General features: G+C 47.0%; 1 protein-coding gene across 3 annotated transcripts in view; it reads right to left on the reverse strand.

The window, feature by feature from the left end:
* NACC2 (NACC family member 2) overlaps positions 1–26,656 on the reverse strand; it is a 1,346,898-nt gene that overhangs the window by 628,288 nt on the left and 691,954 nt on the right. Inside the window, exon 1 of one of the 3 annotated variants that reach the window (XM_069609560.1) lies at positions 24,576–24,786. The exons of the other annotated variants lie outside the window; for them this stretch is intronic. The gene's annotated coding sequence lies outside the window, so the exon portion shown is untranslated. Of the gene's footprint in view, positions 1–24,575; positions 24,787–26,656 lie in introns of those variants that run through there. 3 annotated transcript variants of the gene reach the window in all.

The raw sequence follows: 26,656 nt of genomic DNA on the forward strand, positions 1-26,656 counted from the left end.
ATTTTTGGGGCTTGACATACTTGTTTGCAGGGCGTAAGTCTAATACTGGGCGCATTGTCAGATTTCTTTTGGCACAATTAAGTAAGTTGAATAAATACCCTTTTTTACCTGGTTGCCCAGGACAAGTTCTATCGCGTCCTTTGCGAGAAGATTGATGATTTCCTCGAGGAGGATCTTTTGTTGGTCCAGGGAGTGATGCATGGTAAGGGACCCTGAGCGGAGCGTCTCTGTTTGCTGGGAGGCGTACCACCTCTACCTGGGCAGCCTCTCCCTCTATCATGGCCCCTCTTGTTACATCTGGCGTAACTTTGGGTAGTCTGTTGGTTGTCACCCCACAATGTACCCTGCCCCTGTGAGTAATTAGAACCCCTCTGGGACTTTTGGCCGCGTGAGCGACGAAAATTATTATTCCCTCTTTGGTTTGTTAGTTAATTGTCCCAGGGACCTTAGGGTATTGTATTCTTCTTTGGCAGTTTTGAGTGCCTCCTCTACCACTTTCCCAAACAAGACATTCGGTTCCACTGGCATGTCGATAAGAGTAGCCTGGGTCTCGGGTTTGAACCCTGACTGTCTCAACCAAGCGTGTCTCTTGATGACCGTACTCTCTGCAATGTGCCGGCCTGCATTGTCTGCTGCGTCAAAAGTCGCTTTCAGAATGCACCCGGACACCGATCTACCCTCCGACGCAATCTGGGCTAACTGGCCCTTTAGTGGTTCTGGTGGGGAGGCAATGAGGGCAGCTACTTGCTCCCATTGGTGACAATTATAACTTGCCAGCAGAGTGGTGGTATTCGCGATTCTTGCCTGGTAAGCGGAAGTGGGAGCCACTTTCCTTCCTAGACCATATATCCTCTTGCTCTCCTTGTCTGGGGGAGCTTCAGATGATGCTAGAGGTGTCCCCACTCTTTTCCTGGTGGTAGTAACTTCCAATGAGTCGGGCTTAAACTGACACCTTATGTAAAGTGGGTCGGAAGGGGCGGCCCTGAATAATTTTTCAATTCTGGGGTTGACTGCCCGGGTGAGATTAGTGGTTAGGAGGGGGGGTCAATTCTGCGTTGGATAGACTTCAGAATTGGTATGGCATGGGCAATGGATTTCCTGTCCCTCATGATTTCCTCTGCAAAGTCCCTCTCTTCTTGAGCCCCTTGAGTGTCTATCTGAAAGTGCTCTGCAGCTTTAGCTAAGACCTCATTCATTAGTGGCAGATTATCCACAGGTGAGTCACTGACCGGTGGATCTTTGGGGCTAGGTGAGTCTAGACTATAGGCCTCTGCCTCATCTCCCGCCTCCTCATCCTGGTCCTAGTCATCTCTGTAATAATCGACCCCTGCTTGGTCGTCCAGTATTTGTATGTCTGGATCTTCAGCATACTGATGGTAAGGTTGAATAGAGAGTGAGTCTGAAATCAGACCCTGAGCTGGAGTCTCATTCCGAGGTCTCTTACTAGGAGACTGAGGGTCTTTGGATCCTGAAGGAGTAGAGGTGTCAGGGGTATTCTGATAGCTCAGAAAATAGTCAGGGATTTTCTCATAGAAATTAGCCATAAAAGACATTCTTCTCATCACCCTGTCGATGTCATCAGAGCTCCATTCCCTGGAACTGAACACCTCTTGCTGAGGTTCCTCTTCTATTCACATATCCTGTGGAGTGGGAGGGACAACTTTGGGCCTAGTGATCGGGTCAGGGGTCTTAGATTTATCTTTATCTGAAGATTCATGATTTGTCACGACCCTCACCCAAAACCCCCTCTGGCAAACCCATTGGCCAGGTGGAGTCAGGACTCGGGCCTCTAGAGCCTGGCATCCTCTTCAAAAGCCCTCATGTGGCTAGTCCTGGCGCCTATGGCGACAGGCTCATACACCATGAAAAACAATGTGCTTGGGAACTACTTTATTGTATTGTCAGCTAACATGGAGGCATGCACATAGCTTGGTTCCTAAGAACCAAGCTATGCGGTCTAGTGTTTTGGGTGTGGCAGCCTAGGGACTACTTTACCTGGACTATTTTGTTGGGGCTATTTAAACCACACCCGAGCAAGACAACACGCTTCGTGTTACTTTGCAGCTTGCAACGTGACGCTCACCGTGTCCAGCTATCCCCTTGAACCTCGGAGAAGCAGAACCTGCAAGGAGACAAAAGGATCATCATTAGCAGCAGCATCTTACCTGCAGTCTTCATCTTTAAACACTCGCAGCTACTGAGAACAGCGTCCTCGAATCTGCACGCCTCCCGGACAGAACGACCTGAAAGAGGAAGATAGAGGCAACATTAAAGAAAACAGTAGAGACATTCACAAATTACGAACTGCTCAAAAGGCTTACCTGGCTGGTCGCCTCTCGGCTGGCACCACTTCGGACATTCCACTCGCGCTGAAGACCACCGCGACCTAAAAGGAAGGAAAACACAGGTTAGCAAAGGCAAGACTTTGCAGCGCTGCGCATAGCGCTTACTTACCGCATCATAGCGCTCTTAATGCGCCATCATTTACCAGTGGTGCTCAACCAAGCCAGTTCGCTGCGCTGAATCTCTGCATACCTAAGGGAGAAAAAAAGACATTTTAAACAAAGAAAGGCATGCAGGATAGCAACAAAACCAAAGAACAGCAATAAGACCTACCTAAACAATATCAAACAGGCCGGTGTCAGTGAAGTAACTGGACCGCACTCGCCCATGAAAGACAACGCGCCCCTGCAAAGAAGGCAGGACGGAGAGCACGCCTAATTCTACCACAAGGTGAGGAGAGGGCGCCAGAGGGTCTGACATCATACAGGGGTGGAGGGAGGATACTTACACCAGTCGGTCAGTCTTGAACACAGTCCTCCTGTATTTTCAGGCAGAATGTTCCCCACAGGCCACATCAGGGCAAAGCTGAGAAGCATACCAGCGAGTAACCCGGCTGGGTGCCGTCCCTGTGGATACCAGGTGAGCGTAACATGATTGTCCTTCTGGACCTGGGGTACAGATGTTTTCTCTGATGACTTCGTCTGCCGTTTCTCCCCTTCACCATGAGTAGAGGCATGTTTCCCTGAGTTTTTGGCCTTCTCAGAGTCTTTCAACGCCTGGCGCCGAGATTAGGGGTGGTTTGGCTAGGTTCTGTAGCTTTAGAGGGTGTGCGTCGAGACTCGGAGGCAGACGTGGAAAGGACTGCCGGAGCCGACTAAGTGTGCTGCTTGGGGGGTAGAGGTCGGATTCGTCTTCCGACGACCATACCTCTGTAACTTTGGGGAGCGAGGCACCTTTGGCAATCGTGGACAGTTGCCGTGTGTCATGAGGCGATCTCAACCTGGAACGCCCAGAGGACACCGATTCTGTGGACCGCTCTCTTTGTGCCTCTTTCTTCCGATAACTCGACACGCGTGTCGAGTCTCGGCTGGGGTTAGTATGTTTAGGTGCAGTAGTGTGGGTAGCGCTCATGTCGCTGGGTTTAGTCCCCATAACTGCCCCGCCGGACAATCGTCCGAGGCCGGGGACCTGCGCTTGGGTGTCTATCGACTCCCCTGTGCCCTCGCCGTCTGAAATAGTGGCGTTGCTGCCATCACTGAAGGAACCCACCGCCTCCATGGTCTCGAGCTGCCAGACGTAATGGGCCCAACGTTTAGTGGAGTGGTCCTTTAGTGTTTTAGCTTTAAAGAGCTTACACGCTCTGCAATTAGCTTCGGGGTGATCCTAGGCAGACAGAGATTACAGGTGTTATGCTTATCTATCCAAGGAAACTTACGGTTGCACTTGGGGCAGAATTTAAATGGAGTACTCTCCATATGTTTTTTATGGCAGCGGGCGAGTATATGTAGGAAATAAACGAGTGTGAGTATGTCCACCCCCCACTCTCCCTACTTGCAAAGCTGAGGCGAGAGGCCTTCTGAGGCCCAAAGTCTGTCGTGCAGTCTCGACGGCTGTTCGTCCTTCAGACCGGCGTCAATCTTCGGAATCTCGACGTGGGATTTAAAGAACTGAGAATTTTAGATGAATTATGACAAAATGGCTGAAAGCCAGGGAACTCCGCAACTATGCTTCCGACAAGTATGGCGGAAAAAAACAATCTGAGGGTCCTACACGCTTGAGGGTTCTTAGGTACAGTGGACGTCACACTAGGGATAGTATTACTGGCACACCCTAGGTCAACGCCCATTTTCGAGTTTCGAAAAACAAACTGTAATACTCTTCAGCTTCCACTAGATGTCAGCCTATGCACAGCATGTGATCTAAGCAGATTCCACAAGGCTCAGAAATTCTTTTACAGTTCACACACTCACAATCAACTTGCTCGAGACACACTCTCCTCTCGTGGTTTTCTCCCACTAAGGTGCACTTGCATCTATGCCCTTACCGTGGCTACTATCTATCGGCCACCTGGTCAAATTTCCTCCTTCCTCTCCGAGTGGGCTGACCTCTCCTCCTCACTCCTGTCCTCAACCACTCAACTCCTCTTTCTTGGCGACTTCAACATCCACCTTGATGCCTCCAGTCCCTCCACTGCTCTCTTTCGTGACCTCTGCGACTCTCTCTCACTCTCTATTCTCCCGTCTGGGCCTACTCACTCTGCTGGGCACACTCTTGATGCTCTGATCTCTTCTGACCTTCCCCTCTCCGTCCCTCTCTCCACTCCTCTCTCCTGGAGTGATCACTTTCTCCTATCCTCCCACCTCACCCTCCCTACCTCACAGGCAAAGCCACCCTCTTCACTGCCACCCACCTTCTCGGTCATCCGACCCATGAAGCGTGTGTCAGTTGAGGCTTTCGCTGCTACCTTCTCGCCCCCCCCGCCCCTTCGGCTGACTCCCACCCTGACACAGCCCTCTCCATGCTCCACTCTGCTATATCTGCTACTCTTGATATCCTTGCCCCCGTCATGAGAATCCGCCTGAAGCCCAAAGCCAAATGTAACTCCTGGTATGACTCCGATCTCGCCACCCTAAAACGCAAGTGCCGGGTTGCAGAGAGGAAATGGCGTGCTTCATGTTCATCCTCTGACAAACTGGCTTGCTGCCTGCTCCAAAGGCAGTATCGGCTCTCCGTTCTCACCAAGAAGAGAGCCCTTATCCAAGCCCGCATCTCTGCGGCATCTAACAACTCCGCCGAACTCTTTAAAATCTGCAAGGAGCTGGCCAACCCTGTTGCAGTCTCTACCTCTCCTGTCCCCTCCCAAGCCCTCTGCACTGCATTGGCCTCTCACTTCATCTCTAAAACTCAGGACATCCTGTCCTCGCTCTCCTCCTTTCACCTCCCTCCCTCCCTTCCCGGCTCTTCCTCTGGCCCTTCTGCAGTCACCCCTCCTCCCTCTTTCTCTGCCTTTCCACTTTTCTCTGTTGACAAGGTTTCCAGACAAGTCCGATCTATGAAAGTCTCGTCTAAACAGGTTCACCCCTGTTCCTCCAAAACTATCAAGGACCACATCGACTCCCTGGCTCCTGCCCTGGCTGACTTTTGCAACCACTCCTTCGCCTCTGGAGTCTTCCCTTCCCCCCTCAAGCACTCCCTTGTGCACCCTCTTCTCAAGAAACCCTCTTCCGACCCCTCCTGCCCGGCTAACTATCGCCCTATCTCCATCACTCCCTTCCTGGGCAAGCTCCTGGAGAAACTGGCCATCTCCCAGCTAAACCTCCATGCTGAATCTGTTGGTAGTCTTCATGACCATCAATCTGGTTTCAGAGCTGCCCGAAGCACGGAAACTGCTCTCCTGAACATCCGTGAAGACCTGCTCTTGAACCTCGATTCCAACACTCCGTGTGTTCTCATTCTGCTCGATCTCTCCTCTGCCTTTGACACCGTCAACCATGCCATCCTGCTCAACCGTCTCCGTGAAAACCTGGGTATCACTGGTCAGGCTCTGGCGTGGCTGACCTCTTTCCTTTCAAATCGACCCTCCCAGGTCCAACTGGGGTCCTTCCTCTCTGACATCTTTTTCTCCTCCTGTGGTGTCCCCCAGGGATCAAATCTCTCTCCCTGGCTGTTCAACCAGTATATGGCACTCCTTGCCCACCGCATCGCCGCTCTCTGCCCTAATTTCCAGTGCTATGCGGACGATACCCAGCTCATTTTCAGGCTACCCTCAGCCTCCCCCTCTCCTTCCCTCATCTCTGACTGTCTGTCTGCTATCCAGGAATGGTGTGCCGCAAATGACCTCTGCCTTAATGCCAGTAAGACTGAGATCCTACTCATCGGTACACCCACTCCCTCCTTCCCTGCAGCTCTCTGGCCTGCCTCCCTTGGCCCCCTCCCTGCTCCTACCTGCAATGCAAAAAACCTTGGGGTCATCTTCGACTCCACACTCTCCTTCTCTCCTCATATTTCTGACGTCGCTAAGAAGTCACACTACCAGCTGCACCTCCTCAGAGGTATTCTTCCCTTCCTCTCCTTCCCCCAGAAGCTCACTGTCTCCCGAGCCCTGGTTCTCTCGAAGCTGGATTACTGTAACAGCCTCTACCTTAATCTGCCTGCCTCCACTCTCCACCCTCTGCAACTCATACAGAACAGAACTGCGAGACTTGTCCTTGGCCTCAAGCCCAGGGACCGTATCTCTCCAGGACTGAAATCTCTACACTGGCTCCCAGTGGCTGCGAGGATAAAGTTCAAAACCCTCTGCATTGTCCACAAGGCCTTCTGGGGCCTTGGTCCTATATACCTTCAACTCTCTCTTCCCAAATATCTTCCTTCCCGAGCCCTTCGCTCAGCCGCTTCTCGAAGCAACGAGCTGGGGGTAGATCTCTCTCCGCGGCAGGGGCCTCCCTCTGGAACAGCCTTCCTGCCTCCCTGAAACCTGAGGAGAACCATCTCCGATTCCAGAAGCACCTCAAAACCTTCCTCTTTGCCTCTGCTTTCTCTCTCCCTCTCCCCTGCTGAACAGCCAATTATTCCTCACTGATACTGCACTGATTCTGCAACTGGACCACTCTTAACGGCCTCGGTCCTGGGCCCAGCCACTCTCCACTTGCACTGATGCCCTGGAACCCCTCTGCACTGCGGGACTGTCTCTGTATCCCTACAGCCCCCCCCCCTTTTCCAGCACTTGTTCTGCACTTACCTTGCACTTGCCACCAGTTGGCCCTATTTATTTATTACTTTACGCCACTTACCTTTACTGCACTTCCCCCCCTCCCCTTCCCCTTGCACTTTTCCCCCTCGCCCACCCTTGCACTTGCGCGATCTGAATGACACCTGGCCTAGTAGGATCGTTGTCTGTTTCCCCTTGTTTCCTCCCCTCCCTGCCTCGTCGCGCCTTGAAACACCTGTGTATAGGCGCGTTACAAATGCCATATCATATCATATCATGCACTCTCCCGAATGCCTCTGATACAGGGTCCCCGTCAATTCGCCTGCACAATTGGGTGCAGTGTCCCGCTCAAAGGAGCAGCCAGGCCTTCTGGCAACACATCGCCTGCGAACCTCTTCAAGTCATGCATGGTGGACTGATCAATGAAGATGGCTGCTGCAAAATAAGATGCGCGTCCAAGACACCCCGGACCTCTCGCAGAGTATGGGATCACTGCAGGGTCAACAATATTGTAAAGAGATGACCCAAAACTTGTACGATAAAAATAATCCAAAAGGCCAAAGAACCACTGCACCGCTTTGCAAGGGAAAACAAGGTTTCTTACTTGCAAAAAGGTATCAGATGGTCCCTTAAAATCGAAATGACAGAGCTCATTGTGCCCCAAGAAGTTAGGGTATATAGCGGAAAAACGAATATTAGCATACATAGGTTACAATGTTATCCCAACACCCTCAGTGGCTACCACCTATGGAACATGGTCATAACCTGCTATATTCCCTGGACCGATACAACACCTTATCTCAACCCATTCCCCTATCAATGTGGCCCTACATCATGTGAGCGGTCTGAGTAAGGAGGCACTGACACAGGTGATGGTGTTACCAGTGCTTTTATTCAACTAATGAACTAAATAACACTAGCCCTTTATCTATGAGGGGTTTCCCTGCCTCAACAAAGTGAACTAATGGACCAGTCTTTGTCAGGATGTCCAAAATGATTACCCCTGTCCTGTGTCGAAAACGTAATCTGACCCTCACACTAAAATGCTTCAAAAACCTACTTCATGGAAAATAATATGTTGTTGGCTGCCTTCCTGCAGCCTTTCTTCACCGTCAATGCACCGCCGTCGAAATTTTTACAGTGATGTCAGTTTACACTTTTAAGGAAGTTACCTTATTCCTTAATTAATAGCAAATGATGCCAACTCAATGCCAAGGGGACAATACCTCTTCCTTGGTCTAACTGCCAGATCTTATAATGCCAGGGGAACAATCCCATTCCTTGGACCTTCCTCCTTTTGAGATATAGGAGTTTTTCAATCTCTTAAATTTCTTTGTATAGAATACCGTTTAAACCCTTTTACTCCCAGCCTTGACGTACTCTCTTGCCATGGATTGGATGCCATTGGACTTGTTAAATAGGGTTGTGGGATATTGGTGTCTTTATACTTGGGATGCTCAGCTGGGCTCTCACTTCTGCCCAGTCATTTTATGTGAACCTGTTAGTGGCACAGGTTTCTCCATCAGTCCTTTGTTAAGTATTGAATTACACGATCAGTATCCAATTACCTACTCTTCCTCTATTGGGTTTTAAGTGATCCCAAACCTTGTTGTTCATAGACAAATGATTTAAGTAATATTTTCCTGCCTGTGGCAGAGTTGGTCTGCTTCCCTGTCAAAAGAATGGTAAATAGAATTTTTCCAAAACTACTGGGATGAGGAAGAGCAGGGCACACATGACCAGTTTCAGTTGGGCTGTATGAGGGAGTGGGGGAGAAAGCTTTACTTGGCTTATTTCGTTATCTCTACTATAAGCTCCTTTTCCATTCTCCCATGTACCTTTCCATCCAGCAAAAAAAGGTAGCAGGTGCTCCTCTGCAGAAAGAACATGGCATGATAACCTGTTCTGAGATGACAGTTTCTAGCACATGCTTTTTGCTCACTGTACCTTTCACAGATGGGAAATATCCATTTGCATATCAGTCTTTGTCCCGCCCACATGGGCAGTCCAGCACTGAAATGCTATGGCAATTCCTCTCTGAACAAGAGTACCGACAGTAACCCCATAGACGTGTTTCAGCCTTGTTGGGCCTCATCAGTGAGGTGAAGCTGCGCCTCTCTGAGCACAGTGAGCGGGGAGTCCATGTCTGGTTGCCCCAGGTAACTTAGGGTGACCAACCCCAAGTTCCTTGCAAATATTTCAAAAAAAGGTAGCAAGCGCTCCTCTCCAGAAAGAACATGGCATGATAACCTGTTCTGAGATGAGAGTTTGCAGCACACGCTTTTTGCTCACTGTACCTTTCACAGATGGGAAATATCCATTTGCATATCAGTCTTTGTCCCGCCCAGATGGGCAGTCCAGCACCGAAATGCTTTGGCAATATTTGGATTTTCTTAGTAATGTATTTATTAGCTCCCACGAAGAGTGTTCCAATAGTCCAATTTGAACAGCACAAGTGCTCTTGCCAAGGTGGTGCAACTGATTGTAGATAGGTAAGGTTTCTCTGATCTGATCATCTTACAAGTATAGGCTGTGGCTGATGCCATGGTGTTCACTTGCTTTGCCAGTGTGAGGCTAGAGTCGAGGTAAAAACCTATGGTGTTTACCTCCTTAGCAACTTTGATTGTATGTCCATCTATAACAAAGGCTTTGTAGTCCTGGCTAAGTTTCTTGATGTTATGTGTCGTCCCCAGGATGAGTTCCGTTTTGTCATCATTCAGGCATAGACCATGCAGTGCCATCCATGCCTGGATGATGAGGTATATCCTGTTCACCAAGGCCAAATCCTGTTCATAATCCCCCGAAAGTGGGATGAGAATCTGGGTGTCATCTGCATAGTTAGTGTAGGTAACACCTAGAAGGTCCAGATCATTGAACAGGGGCTTGGTAAAGATGTTATTCATGGTAGGGGAGACGCATGAATCATGGGGTACACCACATGTGATGGGAGCAGGGTCAGTGACTGCTGTGGTGATCAAGGCCCTCATAGGTCTTTCACTTAGAAATGATTTCATCCATGCTATAGCTTGGGGTGAGACGTGCGCTGCTGATTCTAAATGGTTACAGAGTACTTTGTGGTCTACCAGGTCAAATGCTGCTGAGAGATCCAAGAGGAGAAGTAGTACAGCTTTTCCCTGATCTCCGAGCTCATCGACCTGGGCCTTAAGATCAATAAGTGCTGTTTCAGTGCCGTGCTGTGGTCTGAAACCTGACTGCTGGTTGCCTAGGAGTTGGTGCTTTTCCACATATTTCTGTATCTGTAGATAGGCCACTCTCTAATATATTTAGTAGGAATGGCACCGTGGTGATTGGCCTATAGTTTGTAGGTATGGCTGGGTCCAATGATTGCTTTTTAAGGAGAGGGAGGACCCAGGATTCCTTAAGATTACTCGGCATGGTACCTGAGGTGAATGATGCATTGATAAGTTTAGAGATAAATGGAGATCGATCTCTTGCAGCGTCTTTTATTATTTGTGCGGGGCAATTATCGCCTATACAATTTTATGGCTTAAATGATAGTATTATTTTTTCAACCTCCAGTATGGATACTTTAGTGAAGTTGAATCGCTGTTCTGGTTTGGTATTGGTATGTGATTTGTTAATTTGGGCGGCGGTCAGTGGTATGTTCAGTTTTTTCTTGTCAACTTTAACTTGGAGGGTGGTAATTTTGTCATTAAGTGCTTTCTGATTGTCAGAGCACCATGTTTTATTTTTGACACAGTTGTCCGGTACCGGGATGGGGCTCTCCAATTCCTTTAGTATTGTGAAGAGTTCCTTGGTGCCTGATTTAGCTTGCATTATTCTATTGTCAAAGCTTTCTTTTTTGGCTTGCCGTATTTCGGCTTTGTATTTAGTAGAGGTGTTGATAACTTTATTCGCCTCTGAGGGCGATAGTCGCCAAGAGGCTTCACACTTGCGTTTTTCCTTTTTCAAGGATTTTAGGTGTGGGGTAAACCAGGCATTTGGGTGTGCTCTGGGTTTGCTGTTTCGCATCTTTAATGGGGCAATAGCATCCAGGGTGTTGGCCGTGACTGTGTTAAATCCATTAACGAGGGTAGATGGGTATAATGAGTCTGGTAGTGCGTTTAGTGTAGGGATAATTAGCAGTAATCTGTCTGTGGTTATATCCTTTTTATTCCTCGTTAGTGTCGGGGGTGCAACTAGGTTATTTTGAGGCGGTGGGATTTTGGCATCTATGGAGAAAGCTATGAGAATGTGATCTGTCCATACCTGTTGACTGATGGAGGTGATGGTGATATTGCAATTAAGTTCAGCCACCAAGTCGAGTGTACGGCCTTTCTCATGGGTAGGCTGTGTCACTTTTTGGGTAAAGCCGAGCTCTGAAAGGACATTGGCTATGTTTGTGGCTTATACATCTTTGTAATCGTTTAAGCCCAAGTTCAGATCTCCTAGTAAAATGGCTTGTGAAGTATTTTTTAGGTTGTCCGAGAAGATCGTGGATATGTCCTCTTCGAAAGTGCCGATAGGTCCTGCTGGCCTATAGATAAGGTGTACAGTAATAATTTGAGATTTGGATGTGAGACTCTTGACGCTTAATGACTCGCAGGATTTGGTGGGCAGGGGTGTAGCTATTCTCATTGACAGGTTCGTTTTGGCTATAAAAGCTATGCCTCCTCCACAGGAGTTAGTTCTATCTTCTCTAAAGATAGTGTAATTGGTAGGCACAGCAAGCATCAAGGCCGGCTGGTTGGTGTAGCCAGGTTTCAGTGATGGCTACAAAGTCAATAATTGCCTGTTTGTATAAGGTCAGCAATTTCGGTAGTGTGGGCTATCAATGACCTGGCATTAATAAGGGCTCCTTTGATGGCAGGGCTTGAAATTATTTGATTAGGTGAGGCTGGTCTATTATGTTTAGCTGGGAAAGTTGGTAGTTTGTGATGTTTGTCTCTTTTGTGGTGATGGTTAGTGGAGGCGCTAGGTAGTGGGCAGTTCTGTTGGGTAGAGGTAACCTCATGTTGAGTTTTATAAAGGGCACATTCAGTATGGTACCTGGCAAGCAGTTTGAATATTTTCGGTAGTCTTGAGCGTAGTTTAGAGTTCCTACGTGTGAGTTCACATGGGATGTTGGTTGTTAAGGTGTTGGATGTGTAGTTTGGACTGGATGACCTTCCTAGGGGCCATTCTGTATCTAGGGTGGTCAAGGACATTCTGATGTTATTGTTTGACATTTTAGTGGACGTGTATTCTTGAACTGGACCCACTAGGGATGCTATAAACCAGGGAGCAGTTAGGTAGAGGATAATGATAAGCATTGAAATTAGAAGCAGTATGGATAGCTCCGGGAGCGAGCAGCTAGTTCGCCAGGCGATGCATAGTGTGGCATTACAGGTAAGGCATTAATGCTAAATAGACTAGTTCTTCAGGCACTGCATAGTGGAAAATCACAGGTAAGTAAATCATATGAAGAATCGCAAGCGGTGTAAAATCACAAGAATGGCAGCAATGCTAGTTAGCCAATAGATATCTGTCTTCAGAGGCTAGCGTAGGTAGTATAGTCATAAACCAGCTGTACAGTGGTGTGCGAGGACACAGCACGAGATCGGCCTCAGATTTGAAATGTAACAATATGCATGATGCAGCCAAGATCACAAACAAAATAAGTAGGAATTCACAGAATCAATTTAAAAGTAACATATTACTGGATGAAGCAAGTTATATTTGCACAACGTTTGTCACGTATCTGCAAGTATTTTGGACACCAAATGGTATATGACGGAGAACTCTGTGATCGTAAGGGTTAGCTACCACCAAATGTGGGAGCTTAGACAAGGGAGAGAGGGAGCAAACAAGATTACTGTCATGCTTCAAATCATTCTTGAAATCACTGTTGGTAAGCAAAAGTTTTGAAAAGGAGAGTTGTTCCTGCTGGAGCTTCTGTCTCCTTTTGGCACTTAATGCCAAAACCTCTGAAAACCTATTGCCACTCCTGTGAGGGGCAATGGAGAGTGAGTGGAGGAGGAATTTCTCCGTGCTTGTGGCATCCAGCTGGGTAATAGGTATTTCCAGACCCAGGGTAGAGCTTAAGCTGTCTTCCATGGACATGTCTATGCCTGTGTTCCTGCCTGCTGGAGTGTAAGACCTTGTAACTGGCATGACACTTAGAAATTAGGATAGCCTTTGAGGGTAAAGGCCAAGACAAGATGTGTACCCCAGAAGAGCACCCGCATTTTGCCGCTTACCCACCTGTGCCGCCCGAAGCCTGGTGGAACACTGAGCATATAGTTGAGAAAAATGCTCAAAAGTACTCTCTCAGGAATGGATCACGTCCGGATCACATCCGTCAGCCACCGACCGCTGTGCACCATTGACAGAAAGAAGTGTCTCAAGACTAGGGGACAACAAGGCTGGTAGACTGATGTGCTAATTGCAGCCCAAGTTATTTGACTGTTGTATTCGGTCATACCCTCTTATTCTAACTCTATGCTTGTCCCTCTCTTGTATATGTGTCTCCTGCAGGGCTTTCAAGTCTGGATTTTCCCTTGCTAAACAGTGGTACAGTTTTTTCCTCTTAACTCTTGAGTTGAGCCCCTTTATCTTCAGTGAGATAAAAATGATCACTCTTTCCTTGGCCATTGTTTGCTGGGTTTCTGAGTTCTTGCCCTCCTTGGATGGGCTCTATCTCCCTCTCCAGACCTGGTTCTCCCCCTACCCACATCCCCCTCCCCTCCCTGGGGTGGCTCAACTGGCCTCTAGCCCCTCCCAACTCTCCTACTTGTGTTTTGGGCCCATGTCCTCCCCAAGTAGTCCCTTTGGCGGGTCTGCCCTGACCCATGTGTCCCAACCAAGATTTCCCCCCCACAACCCCACTGCTTAGATTTTGTATCCCCCTCCCCGGGAGCTCTTACTTTTTGTCCCTTGGCACTGAGGTTTTCTTTACTTTTGAGGGCTCCTTTCTGGGGGTTCCGTTTCCTGTGGTGTATCTCTAGCCAGGAGTCTCAGGCCTTGCGGATCCCGCTTTCGCCTTCCTTTCTTCTTCGATTCCTGGGTTGACCACTCCCATGCCTTCCTTTTCAGATGCTCCTTCTCCAGGCCCCGAGTCTCCTTATATGAGGAATCCACTTCAATGTCTAGTAAGTCTGTGCCTTTCTTCGTCCATGGTGATTCTTCTTTGTCTTTTATCCACTTCGAACAAAAGTCTGAAAGGGAAGGTCCACTTGTATCTTATGTTTCGCTTCACCAGCTCTAACTATCTGCCGCATCTGCCTTCTTTTTATAAGTGTGATTTGGGAGAGATCCTGATACAGTTGCACATACGTACCATTGTATTTAAGATCATCGGACTGTCTGGCTGACGCTAGGATTGCCTCTTTCTGCTTGTACTCATGCATCGGCACTAGGACGTCCCTCGGCCCGGCACCTGGTTAATTTCTCTCTGGCTCCACTCTATGCACTCTGTCCACCAGGATCTCATCCGGGTCCGTTAAGTCGATCAGGGAAGCAGATATTTATTTGACTGTTTGTTGCAAATCTGCATCTCCCACTGTCTTGGATTGCTTTTACCCTGATGTTTGCCCTCCTTGACCTATTTTCGAGGTCTTCGGTCTGGATCTTTCTGGGGTCTTTCCCCCCTGCTCCTCGACATCCTGTTTTGTTTCTGGAACCGTCAGGCCTTGGCTTTGGCTTTCCTGATCCTCTGCTGCGGTCCTATTCCAGTCCTCTTCCCTTCTGCCCCTGATTTGCCCTCGCCCTTTGTGTTGGGTGAGGTGGATGGCTCTGTGTCCTCCTTCCTTTTTTGTGTGGTTCAGGCTGTAATTCCTTACCTGCTTCTCCTTTCGATTTTCCTTCGTCTTGGTGTTACCTGGGGTATGTCCCCGAACAACCCCTCGCCTCTTCAGGGTTTGCTTCTCTTTGCAGGGATGTTTTGTGTCTCAGAATTCTCCTGCGGGCCTGTGGAAGGCCTGCTCCTTTCTGCCTTCTTCCTTTCCAGCGATATGTCAATGCCCCCCCTCCGCTGCTGACATTCTGGTCTTTTTTTTGTCTGTTATGTTAACGTTATTTATAGAGCGCACTTTCACCCGGGGGTATCTTGGCACTGAGAGGAGGGAAGCTACAAGGAGAGGAAATCCAGTCAAGAACTATATAACTAGAAGAGATAGGTCTTCAGGGCCTTCCGAAAGACAAGGTGATTGGACAGCGACTTCTGATATAATGGGTGACTGTTCCATAACTGAGATGAAGTGACAGAGAAAGCTCGACCACGCAGACATGAACGGCGATAAGGGGGCACAGAAAGTAGACTTGTTGAAGCTGAGCGCAATGGACGATTAGGATTATACCACTCAAATTTAGCACAAAGATACTCTGCCCCTTGGCCAAATAGAGCAAGGTGGACAATGCACGACGACTTAAATTGAACACGCTGTGCACCGGAAGCCAATGGAGAGCGTAGAAGGGAGGCTATATGAGACCCATAAGGAGTGCCCGTTGCCAGCCTGGCTGCCAGGTTCTGAAGGCACTGCAATCTATTGGTCAGTCTCTTGGGCTGAGCGAGGTATAGAGAGATGCAGTAATCAAGCCTGCTGAGAACCATTGCTGCAACTATCGGTGGACGCAGCAGGGGAGGGACCAGATGGAGCACTTTCCTGAGAAATTTCAACTGTAAATGCCCCTGCTGACATACCGAGGCAACATGAGGGCCTAAAGACAAACCGGCTGACATGATAACGCCAAGATTTTTTACCCTAGGGGAAGGAGCCAGGCGAGGGCCCAGAGAAGAAAGCTAGAAAGAGGAAATCCACAGTGAAGGACTGGGAGGAGAACCCACCACCAATACCTCTGTCTTGTCCCCATATAATTTCAGCCAATTTTGGCCCATCCACTGTCCCACGGCCGTCAGGCACTTGTGCAGACATACAGACACCTCAGCCTGATCCAGATCTAGACAAATCAGAAACTAGGTATCGTCAGCTTACGAACAGCACCTGCTGCCGTAGGAGCGGATGAGAAATCAGCAAAAAGATGTAAATATTAAATAGAATAGGGGACAGAGCAGAGCCTTGCGGAACACCACAGCAGAAGTGAGAAGATTTAGACAGAAAAATGGGAAGTGAGACAGCTTGGGATCTGTCTTCCAAAAAAGGGCCGAACCAGGCCAGTACTTGACCAGAAGTACCGATCAGGTCCAGGCGGGCGAGCAAAGTGGTATGATCCACGGTGTCAAACGCTGCTGACAGATCTAAAAGAATCAGGGCGCCGACACCGCCCCCATCAACCAGCCGGGCCATATGGTCCTGTACTGAGACGAGAACACTTTTCGTGCCCCTACCAGGATGAAAACCGGACTGGGCTGGGTCGAGCATCTTGGATGCCTCATCAAAGGAGGACATTAGAGGGGACACCAGTGACTCTAGCAGTTTCATGAGACAGGGTAGGAGAGAGATGGGATGAAAATTAGACGAAAGGGAGGATCAAGTGATGGCTTCTTCAAGAGAGGTATAACGAGAGCAGCCTTAAGCTCAGGTGGAAAAAAACCTGACTGGCATGAGAGATTGACAGCTAGGGTGATTTTGCCTAGGAGTTCAGCCGATAGCTGTTTAATCACTGCCAGGGGGAGTGGATCCAAGGGAGCACAGGACCTAATCCCTAGCATAGCTTTGGGGACCATGTCTTCTGAAAACATCGGAACGTGTGACTAGGAGGGCCTAGGATGGTCCGTATCCTGAAGAGTGGGCAAATTACCAAATGGAGCAGTGAAAGTCACAGGAACGAGACTACCTGCAATATTTGCATGAATGGTTTCGACTTTAATAATAAAGAAGTCAGATGCTGTAAGGTCTGGGGCCGGTCATACAGTTTCCTACCACCCCTTGGTGTCCGCTTATGGTCTGTCTTGCGTAAGGGCCATCTCCCACGAGTGGGGCTGGCGGACTGTTGACAGGAGAGTGGGCCTTTCGACCTGTGGGGCCAGCTGATGTCCTAGAGTTGCCAGCAAGGCCCCCTGCGGATCTTAGGAGGCTAAAGCCTCTCTTAGGTTTTCCTCCTAGGGTGGTCCTTGAATTCCCCCCCCACCCTGTTGCTGACCATCTATTACTGTATTTCCAGAGTGAGGGGGCTGGGGTTTATACTGTTTGCCTTTGACCCTCTTTATTCTCGCCACGGGTCTTACTTCTGGCTGTCACCACCATGAGGGCTGGCCTGATGCTTGTGGGTGAGCCGGGGCTGGCTGTCGGGAACACCTTTTACTTTAAGCCCAATGGACTAGGCTGCACTTCCCAGCCTTTTTCTAGCTCCTTTGGCCCATGCCGAGCCTGAGACGCCTCCCCTCTACTTCTCTTCGGGGTCCTGCTCCGCGAGGGCAGCCTCGATCCCTTCACTTCTTACTGTTGCTTTGTTCCGATTCTCTGTCTTCCGCTGCTCTTCCAGTGGTGCTTCCTCTTCTTCCCGTTCAATTTCCTCTGTTGTTCGGGGCCACTGTAATGCCAGCTCTCACTCCATCTGCTCTATTCCGGCGGTCTGCGTCCTGTCTTCTCTCGGCTCTGGCGGCAGGGCTCCCTGTTTAAATAGACCGCCCTCTGACCACGACCCAACTCCTCTTCAACTCCAACGCCTGATCTGCCTTGGCCTAGCAAGTCTTCTCCCCTTCATCAGTGACGACCCCTGCCATACAGGTCCTCCCTGTCCCGCTACTGGCTGGCGCCCTTCCTGCCCTATTCTGGCTTTGGTGGACCTCGTCTTATGGCCGCTTCCTCGTCACTGGTAACCTGTCGTGTCGGGCACTGCGTCCTGGATTCCCCTCAGTCTTGGCACCTTCCTGGAAACACGGAATCATCCCCTAGTCCTTTCCATGCTATACCATGCCTGGGGAGTGGGATTTAGCAGGAATATTCTTTAATTGGGCTGGTGGGGATGCGCAGCATGCCTAATCACCATGTCTCCACCATGGCGGCCATCTTAAGCTAAATTAGATCTTAAACAATAGCAAGACAATCAGGAAGTGAACACAGCTAAATTTGATTTTGAACAGCAGCAAGACAATCAGGATGTGCACGCAGCTAAAAACTGTTTTCTTTTTAGTTCAGCAGGTACAGCATCACAGCAGTACAGTGGAGGTAAAAGTCCAGGAAGGAAGTGGGTGCTATGGTGCGGTGCTTTGAAACAAAAAGAGAAAATAAAAGTGCCTTCTGTAGATAGTTTGCAGAGATTGTCAGGAGAGGTAAAAAGTCCACAGGATGATGCAGGCAGCATAGAGATAGCCCACACTTAGGTGATAGCTGTGGGGGCAATAGCCCAAGACGGCCTGGATATGGTCCCCAGCTTCCATGTGCATATTGAGGGCTTAGCTAAAGTAGTGGGGCGACAACACCCAGCCAGGATTGGACAGGAACAGACAGGGCCTTAGATGAAGGCCTTCGATGTTGTGGCCAGCTCCCGCCTGCCGGCACAGCGGATTGGATCAAATAGGCTGGAGGCAGCCTATTGGAGGGGAGCAGGCTCAGTGAGGCGGATGGGTTCACTGCACCAGTCTGGTGCAGCCATCTTGGAAAGGGCCCATGGTACACATGGCGGTGCAAAAAAAGAATCAAAAGGCCACTAAAAGCATGTGGCATACCGAAAAAATCTTTTTGAAATGCACACTTTCATTTGTAATTTTTGTTTTTGAATAATTGCACAAAAAGCAACCTTTTTGCGCACATGGAGGAAATGCTGCAGGTATTAGATTACTTTTTCTTTCCAAGACAACAAAGATAGCTGCACATTGCAAACTATACATTGCCAGGATCATGCTGCAAGAGATGAGCAGCCTTTGATACTTTCAAGGTCAGGAAGCGAAGCTCATGGGTGCCGGGGAAGGCAGTGAATGCATAAGCATTTTATAATTCGTCATATTAGTTTATGAAACTGGTCTACTGACGGTTTCAAGTTTCCCATGGCAGTTTCAAATTGCCCCTTAGAACATCTCAGCCTGGGAAGTGGTCCGAAGAGTTCCTAAAATGCAAAATTACGCCAGTAACTTGTCAACAGTTCAAGGCTTTGTAGTGTCATGATTGATTGTGTTCCCACGAGAAACTAATGGGGATGACCGGCGGCTGATGAATAAAGATCTGCTGTCATCTCAAATGTCTCAATATTTTGGCACTATGAGGTGGGAATTGAGGGCTGGATTGTGATGTCAAAGAGGGGCACAGGTGGTGTGGTAAGGTTTGCAGGACCCAATCATTTCAAGATAAGGTATGCCCCTCTATAGGGAAATTATACCACTTCGCCAATCGGCTTCAGATAGAGGACTATCCTAATGTTGCAATATGTGTTTGTGCTAATTAGTTTGTGCAATTATAAAAGCTTGGGGCATATCTTGGACAGCGACTTCCATGCAGATTTGTTCCACATTCTGTTTGAATTCTGCTTTCCCCGCTGTATAGGAGCCCAGAATAAATTGTGTTAATTCTTGCCTGGTGTACACTCCCTTTTAGACTACTTTTGTAATTTTTACTGGTGAATTCTGAGGCGACCCGCAGTACATTACCATGAGGTAATGGGTGTGCCTGAAGACCCTAACGTTAATTAATCCCATCCACGACACATGGAATGCTCTATTTATTTTAGAGTGAATCCCTCGAACCAACCATAAATTATTTTACCTGAAACTATACCTTGTCAAATTTAATAAACATGAAAAAACAATCCTGACAGTAAACATGTCAAGTTGCAAGCTACTAGCCAGGCATGAAAAATCTCTCGCCACCTCAAATCTATACATGCACACATCACACCAATTATTAGTAGCCAATGGCTTGTGGCAAGTGCAAATTGTGTGCCCTGAATAATTCCTCCTACAGAAACATGATTTCGCAGCACCACTATTCTACTTGAGCCTCCGTTTAATTAAACAAATGAATCAATCTGTTATTAAGTGCTTAAACCTGGCGACCAGTCTCGAAGCGCAGGATCGGGATTTGAACCTGTGTTGCTCTGCGTAATACTTGCTTCCAAGACAAATGCATTGGCCCTGAAAAATCCTCCCATTTATTTATTTACTTATTTATTTATTTATTATTGTTAGGGTAGTTATTGAGCACGCTCCAAGCTTTGAGAAGCAATGGAGCACTTTACTTGTTATTTTTTTTATTGATTCTTTTTTGTTTATTTATAATGCGCAGGCATAAACCCTTAGGTGTGAGGGCACGGACAAGACAGTACTCATGACACAAAACACACAAGGTCCAGGCAAGAGGGGAAATCAGTCTACCCCAACAGAAAAAGGGGCAGGGGAGGAGTCAGAGTGTGATTATTTATCGAAACAACCAAGTTTTCAACTCTTTTTTAAACAAACATAAGGATCGATGGTTTCTCAATGTGACAGGTAGTGCGTTCCATAAGGAGGGGGCTACGCCAAAGAATGCTCCTCCCTGCACCTTCTTATTCTTAAATCTAGGCAGAAATAAGAGATTTTGATTGCTAGATCTCAAGTTTCTGTGGTTGGGTTTTTCATTGATATGGTCTTGTATCGGCATCGTACCCATTCGGCACTTAAATGTAATTACCAGTAACCTGAAAGCTATTCAAGCCTCCACAGGCAGCCAGTGCAGGGCGCGGCGTGACTCTGTTAAGTGGGCATGCGCGGAGAGGCCCGACACCACTCTCTCAGCCCCATTTTGAACAACTTGAAGCCGATTGATAGAGGCTTTGCTAGCTCCTGCCAAAAGACTACAACAATAATCAATCTTTGCGCCTATTATTGCTTGCGCAATTGCTTCCGCATTATCTTGAGAAATATAAGGTCTCAAGTGGGCTAATAGTTTAATATAATAAGTTGCTGAGGCACGGTACAACCTACATATGGTTTCATATCTAACACCTGATCAAGAACAGCTCCTAGGATTTTGAACTTGGGGAGAGTGAGGATTTCTACACCCCCCAACATAAAGTGTTTATACTCGGGGTCCAATTTGGATAGGGTGCTTACTGAACCGACAACCATAAATTCCGTCTTGCCTCTATCCAGTTCCAGATTGTTCTGCATCATCCAGCGCTCAATAATGGCAAATATTCTATTTAGTTCTATTTCGTCCTGGCAATGAGATCCTGAGAGCGGGATGACACATTGCGTGTCATCCGCATAGTTGGAGAAAAGAATCCCTTCCCGCTCAAGATGCGCAAAGAAAGGAACCATGAAGATGTTATATATGCACGGCGAAGTGCAGGCACCCTGAGTTACTCCTAACACAGGGATGGTCAGCGTCATTGCGTCCTCTGCACTAACTCTGCTAGTTCTGTTAGATAGGAAGGATAGCATCCATTGAGTAGCTTCTGCTGAAAAATTAGCTACTTCCTTAAGCCGCTCGGCCAAGATGGTATGATCAACAAGATCAAAGGCCACGGATTGATCCAAGGAGATGAGCATGGATGCAAGGCCTTTGTCCATTCTCTTAAGTACTTTGGATTTAAGATCTAATAGAGATGTTTCAGTCCCAAAACCTTGTCTGAAACCTGATTGTAAAGATTTAGGATGGGATACAGGTTAAAATGTTGGGCAATCTACGAATAGGCCACTCGATCCAAGATCTTAAGAAAGGAGTGTTGGTTTTCAGCCTATAGTTATCCGGGATGCCTTGGTCCAATCCTGTTTTTTTTTTTAGTAATGGTGTAACCCATGCTCGTTTTAACTCATTAGTGACCACCCCAATTGTCAAGGACGAGTTGATAAACTTACAAATGGACTGTACTAGCGTCGGCGGGCAGGTCTTAATGATGATGATAGAGGAGCAGGGATCACCCGTGCATTTCGTAGCCTTCACTTTGGATATTACCAAAGCTAAGTCCTCAATGGTGATGGGGCTAAAATTAAATATAGGAATATCCTCATTCCTCACAAAGAATGTATGAGCCCCACTAACCCCCATGTCGGAAAGCAGGACTTTTTTTTTACTAGAGATGCCTTCTCGGATCCCCTCCAATTTCCGTCACATGGCATTCTGGATCTCAAGGCACCAATTGGCTCTAATAACGGTAGAGGCCTTTGGTTGAGGTATCATCTCCTGTTCTTTGAGAATTTTAGTTCCCTCGAATCAGAAGTAGCCTGAGAATTTCTTAAATTATGATGTGATTTCTTGGCTGCCACTATGGCCACCTTATAATTCTTAGATGCGACTTTAGTTTGTTAAGGCTACAGGCGTCTGATTAGCCTTCGAGATATAGAAAAGTTTAAGTGACACAGCTTTAAGTGTTTGTAATTCAGGGGAGAACCATGGTTTACTTTTTTTGCTCTCAGTAAATTTCTTTTTACATTTAAGAGGAGCAAGAGTATCGGCCACCATATCAAATGTGGTCTTAAGTTTACAGGTCATGAGTCTGTTGTCTCTGTGTCCAAGATAACAGGAAAAAATAAATATTATTGGGGAAAATAGACGGCGAGGTAGGCAGATCACAAGGGATCAATACAAGGGAGCTAAACAACAGGGAAGATGGAGGGCAGGGAATTTGGCAGCAAGGGATCCACAATCGACCAGGGAAGGAAACAAAAATGGAGAAGCGCATACAGTCTCAGGTTAGGTGGGGAGTGAAGGAGTGTGGACCTAGGTATTAGGGAGGAGCCATTCCTTGAAGAGGAAGGTCTTTAGCATCTTCCTGTATTTGTATTAATATTATTATTAGTATCACTTGGCATTACCCTTACCCTGGTCCCTGAATCATGGTATCTTGGTTTCATCGGTGAATCTGAAATCCCACATTTCCAAACTGCAAACACCTGTCCTTTCCAAGCAACACAACAGATCAAACATTTCCCTCCTGGATTTCCACTCTGCAGTCCAGGTCCTGGTGATCTATAGTTTGGACAGTGGCAATACAGTGGTGATGGATCGGTCAGCTTGCAGGCTAGCCTGTCTAAAAGCCATCCTTCAATTGGCTGTCCAGCTGACCACCAGGGCAATGAATGTGATCATATCTCTCCGATTATCTTTGCTTGCCAGTGACTTCCTCTTCAGTTGCACACTGAATTCAACTCTTGCTTCTATGTTTAAAACCCCCACCTTTGCCTAAACTGTGCATCTTGTGGAGAGGCTTCTGCTCCCTGATGGTCAAGGAAACCTATCCAGCAAGGAAGTTCCCAGATAGGAAATTCCCAGACTTTCCTTTCCAACTGGGATTTCTCTGCAACAGCATCTCATTCCTGGAACACAATCCTGACAACATATTGGTTGCACATTTAACCACCTTTCTTTTGAAAAATTACTAAAAATCTGTTACCCTTTGTGGAAATCCCTGGCAAAAAAATCCAATAAACAACACAGACAGCAAAGGTAGGGTTAGCTTTTAATTCCATAAAACTGTGCAGTAATTGACAGTGAAACTGGCAGCGTATCCTCGTCCCGAAAATGTGGCCCACCAAAGCACACAATAGTTTTTATAGGTTTTTACAAAAGGTTGTGTACACAGGAAAGTCAGTAAGATACATTTACTGGATACATCAACAATGAACATTCTAACAGAACCAGCTCTGGCATTAAGAGAGCAAGACCTGCACAATTTCCCTCAGCCTTCCCATGTGAAATAACCTCCACCTGCAGCAGACTTTTCCATTACAAATCATCTGATTTGGCGATTACTGATCACCGCTCTGGTTATCAGGTGAAAAAAACTTACATTCATAGTTGATGTCTCACGTGTCACTGGGCATGCCAGTTTCCCGGCATGCCCGGGCAGAGAATAACACTGTGGCTGCAAAGCTTTACAGGATTGTATATTTGTGCCACCCAATCACAACTGCTAAAACTTTCACTGCATCATCTACGGAGTGTTATTTGCCCTGCCTGTTGTTCATGTACATCCAAGGGTCTATGAGAAACACTAAATACTGTCAGCGTTGAAACCTTCTGTGTGATAAATTCTTTCTCTTGTAATTATTGATTTATTTAGGGCCCCTCATCTTTTTATTTTTAGATTTTATTGTTTTTCCAACATAGAATTCATGTACGCAGATGTAATTTTTTGCATACGTTTGTGGCTTTTGTTCAGCACCTTGTTACCCCATTGATGTTAGAGCATGCATTGGAAGAAAATATTAATAAAAACATACTTCCAATGTCCATATTTTGCTCCTCTATTTTGAAATCATTATGTTCGGCCGGTTGACAAGACCATTGTGCAACTATTTTCCGTGGTTCCTGTTTTTTGAAACAAGACACTTCAAAAGTGGTGTGCAAAAATACTCTACTTACAGAAAACTGAAGACAATCCCATATAATAGAAACAAAACCAAATTTACAAGGACACAGAGGAAACAGCATCTGGAATTTAAAGGGGCTATGGGCAAGAAACGTCACAAAAACACACAACCACCACACAGCATAAGACTGTTTGTAAAAATGGATAGAGCAAAGCACCCACCGATATCCTTGCCCAATCCTGCGTCAAGCATCTTTGAAAAGTTATATCTAGCGTTGCATCATCAAATGGGAACAAAGCCACCATATAACACCAAATAATTATTTAGATTTAGTGTGTGAAAAACCATATACCCAGGCAACACAACCAAAAGAAATGAGTTGATATTTTTATCATTTGAAGTTATTGCACATGGGAAATAATGAGAAATTCTGGTATTAATTGCTGAAAAATGACTTACCTGCTCCCTTCTTCAATAAAGTTCACCTCGTCATTGTTATATGTATTGTCTGATAATTCATATCTATTGTTCAAACCAAAAATATCAATAAACCAAGTATGTACATGTCTCTGTAAATCCATTCTTCTCTCATCTGTGCCACTTTGTTGTAACCCCTTAATCCACCATACTTGAGATGAATGTTGCGCTTGTACTTTATTTTTGATTTGATAAACCCCATCCTTGAAAGTCCTTCATGAAGCGTTTGTGATGTCATAAAACAACTCCAGAATCTTCAGACTCTGCATATTCCTCCAGGGAAATAGCAGGCGTGTGCAGCATCTACAATGGTGGTAGAAGCTCCACTTCTCTACCAACTTAAACAAATAACTATACTTTGAGTTGTATTTCCTAAAGAAATCTACGTCATAAGAGCAAGTCATTATTTTACAGATTTCATAACTCGAGTACAATGTAACCGGCTAAGACGCTCATAAATTACGGGTAATGGGTTAAGAGACAGTGGTAAGAAGTTGGGGATAGTAGGCTAAGAAAGATGTTAGATCTTAGCAAATAGGTGTTAAGGGTTTAGGGGTCAAGTGTCACTAGTTACAGTTTAAGGAATAAGGGTAAAGGGTTAGGGAGTTATGGTAAATAGTAAAAAGTTGATTGTTAAGGCACACCTTGTTAAAGAATAGGGGACAAACTATGCGAAAGTTGAAAGGTTTAAAAGGTTATATGATATGATGTGGAATTTATAAGGCACCTGTGCACAAGTGTTTCTAGGTGTGACAATACAAGGAGGGGAATAATAATGATCTTACTAGGCCTTGTGTCATTCAGATCGCGCAAGCGCAGCGAAGAGTGAAGGGGAGAAGTGCCAGAGGGATTGAAAAGGGAAGTGCAGTTAACTCACAAGTGCAGCCAACAGGTGGCTCATAAGTGCAGAGAGAAGGGACTGTAGGGCTGCAGATACAGACCATTAAGTGCTGGGGATAGGGGACAAACCGAACAGAACAAAAAAGAAATCAGAAACCGTCTCTGCAAGCAACGCAAGAAAATCATTTTACCAATGAAAAGCCTAAAAACTAGCAAACTGACTTGAGGAAAAGATACTCAACATATTCCTCGATGAAAACAAACTTGATGAAGTAACGGGTCCCCTTTGGAGACGCCTTTGAAAACTATTTTGCAAACCTCTTTACTCAGCCACTCATTTGTCCAATAATCCACCAACACTCTCATTGGGGCACCTGCTCCTGCTGGCCCCTTTGACCCACCTGATCTCGACCTTCTCCTCTAACTTTCAGTGTTATGCGAATGACACTCAGCTTTCCTTCAGGCTCCGCTCAGCCTCCTCTTCTCTCTCGCTCATTCCTGACTGTCTATCCGCGATTCAGGATTCATGTGCCTCCAACCATCTCTGTCTTAATGCCAGTAAGTGTCATGATTCCTGCCACTCATGAACCCCAGCACTCCAAGATGTCAGGCTGGAGCCAGGCCACGATCACCTACATGGCCCTCAAGGGCCTCTCCATCCCTTGGAGTCAGACCTGGCGCTTGTGGCACCAGACTCACTCACTCACTGCCATAGGATAACATTGGGGATTGGACTTGTAGTGCTTTGATGGGGACAAGATGGATGCCCCCACATATTTCGGTTCCCAGAACTGCATGTGCAGTCTAGTCTTTTGGGTGTGGTTCAGCCCAGAGACACCTGGGATACCCAGAGACTATTTAAGCCACGCCCATGCTGAGAAACATGCTTTGTGTTTTCTGCACCTGCAGCGCGACACTCACCGTGTTCGGATCGGTCTCCAGTAGGCCTGCATCTTTCTTCTGCGCTCAGCTCCTGCAAGAACAAGAACACTGTTAGGAACAGCCTTACCTTGCAGAGCTTCTGCCCATCATTCATCGCTTCTTCTGTTCCTCGGGCATCTTCGGCGGTGTCATTCCCATCCCGGCACGCCGCTTCCTAAGGAAAAGGGAAAAGAACAGAAAAAAGGCATTAGTAAGCATTCAGCAAATATTCGCTTATTTTTAAAGATTGTACGAGCTTCAAACGCTTACCTGAATCCCAGCTGCTCTGGGGAACTCTGTCT

The sequence above is a fragment of the Ambystoma mexicanum genome, chromosome 8, assembly GCF_040938575.1.
Source record: "Ambystoma mexicanum isolate Mex_15411 chromosome 8, UKY_AmexF1_1, whole genome shotgun sequence".
Lineage (NCBI taxonomy): Eukaryota > Metazoa > Chordata > Amphibia > Caudata > Ambystomatidae > Ambystoma > Ambystoma mexicanum.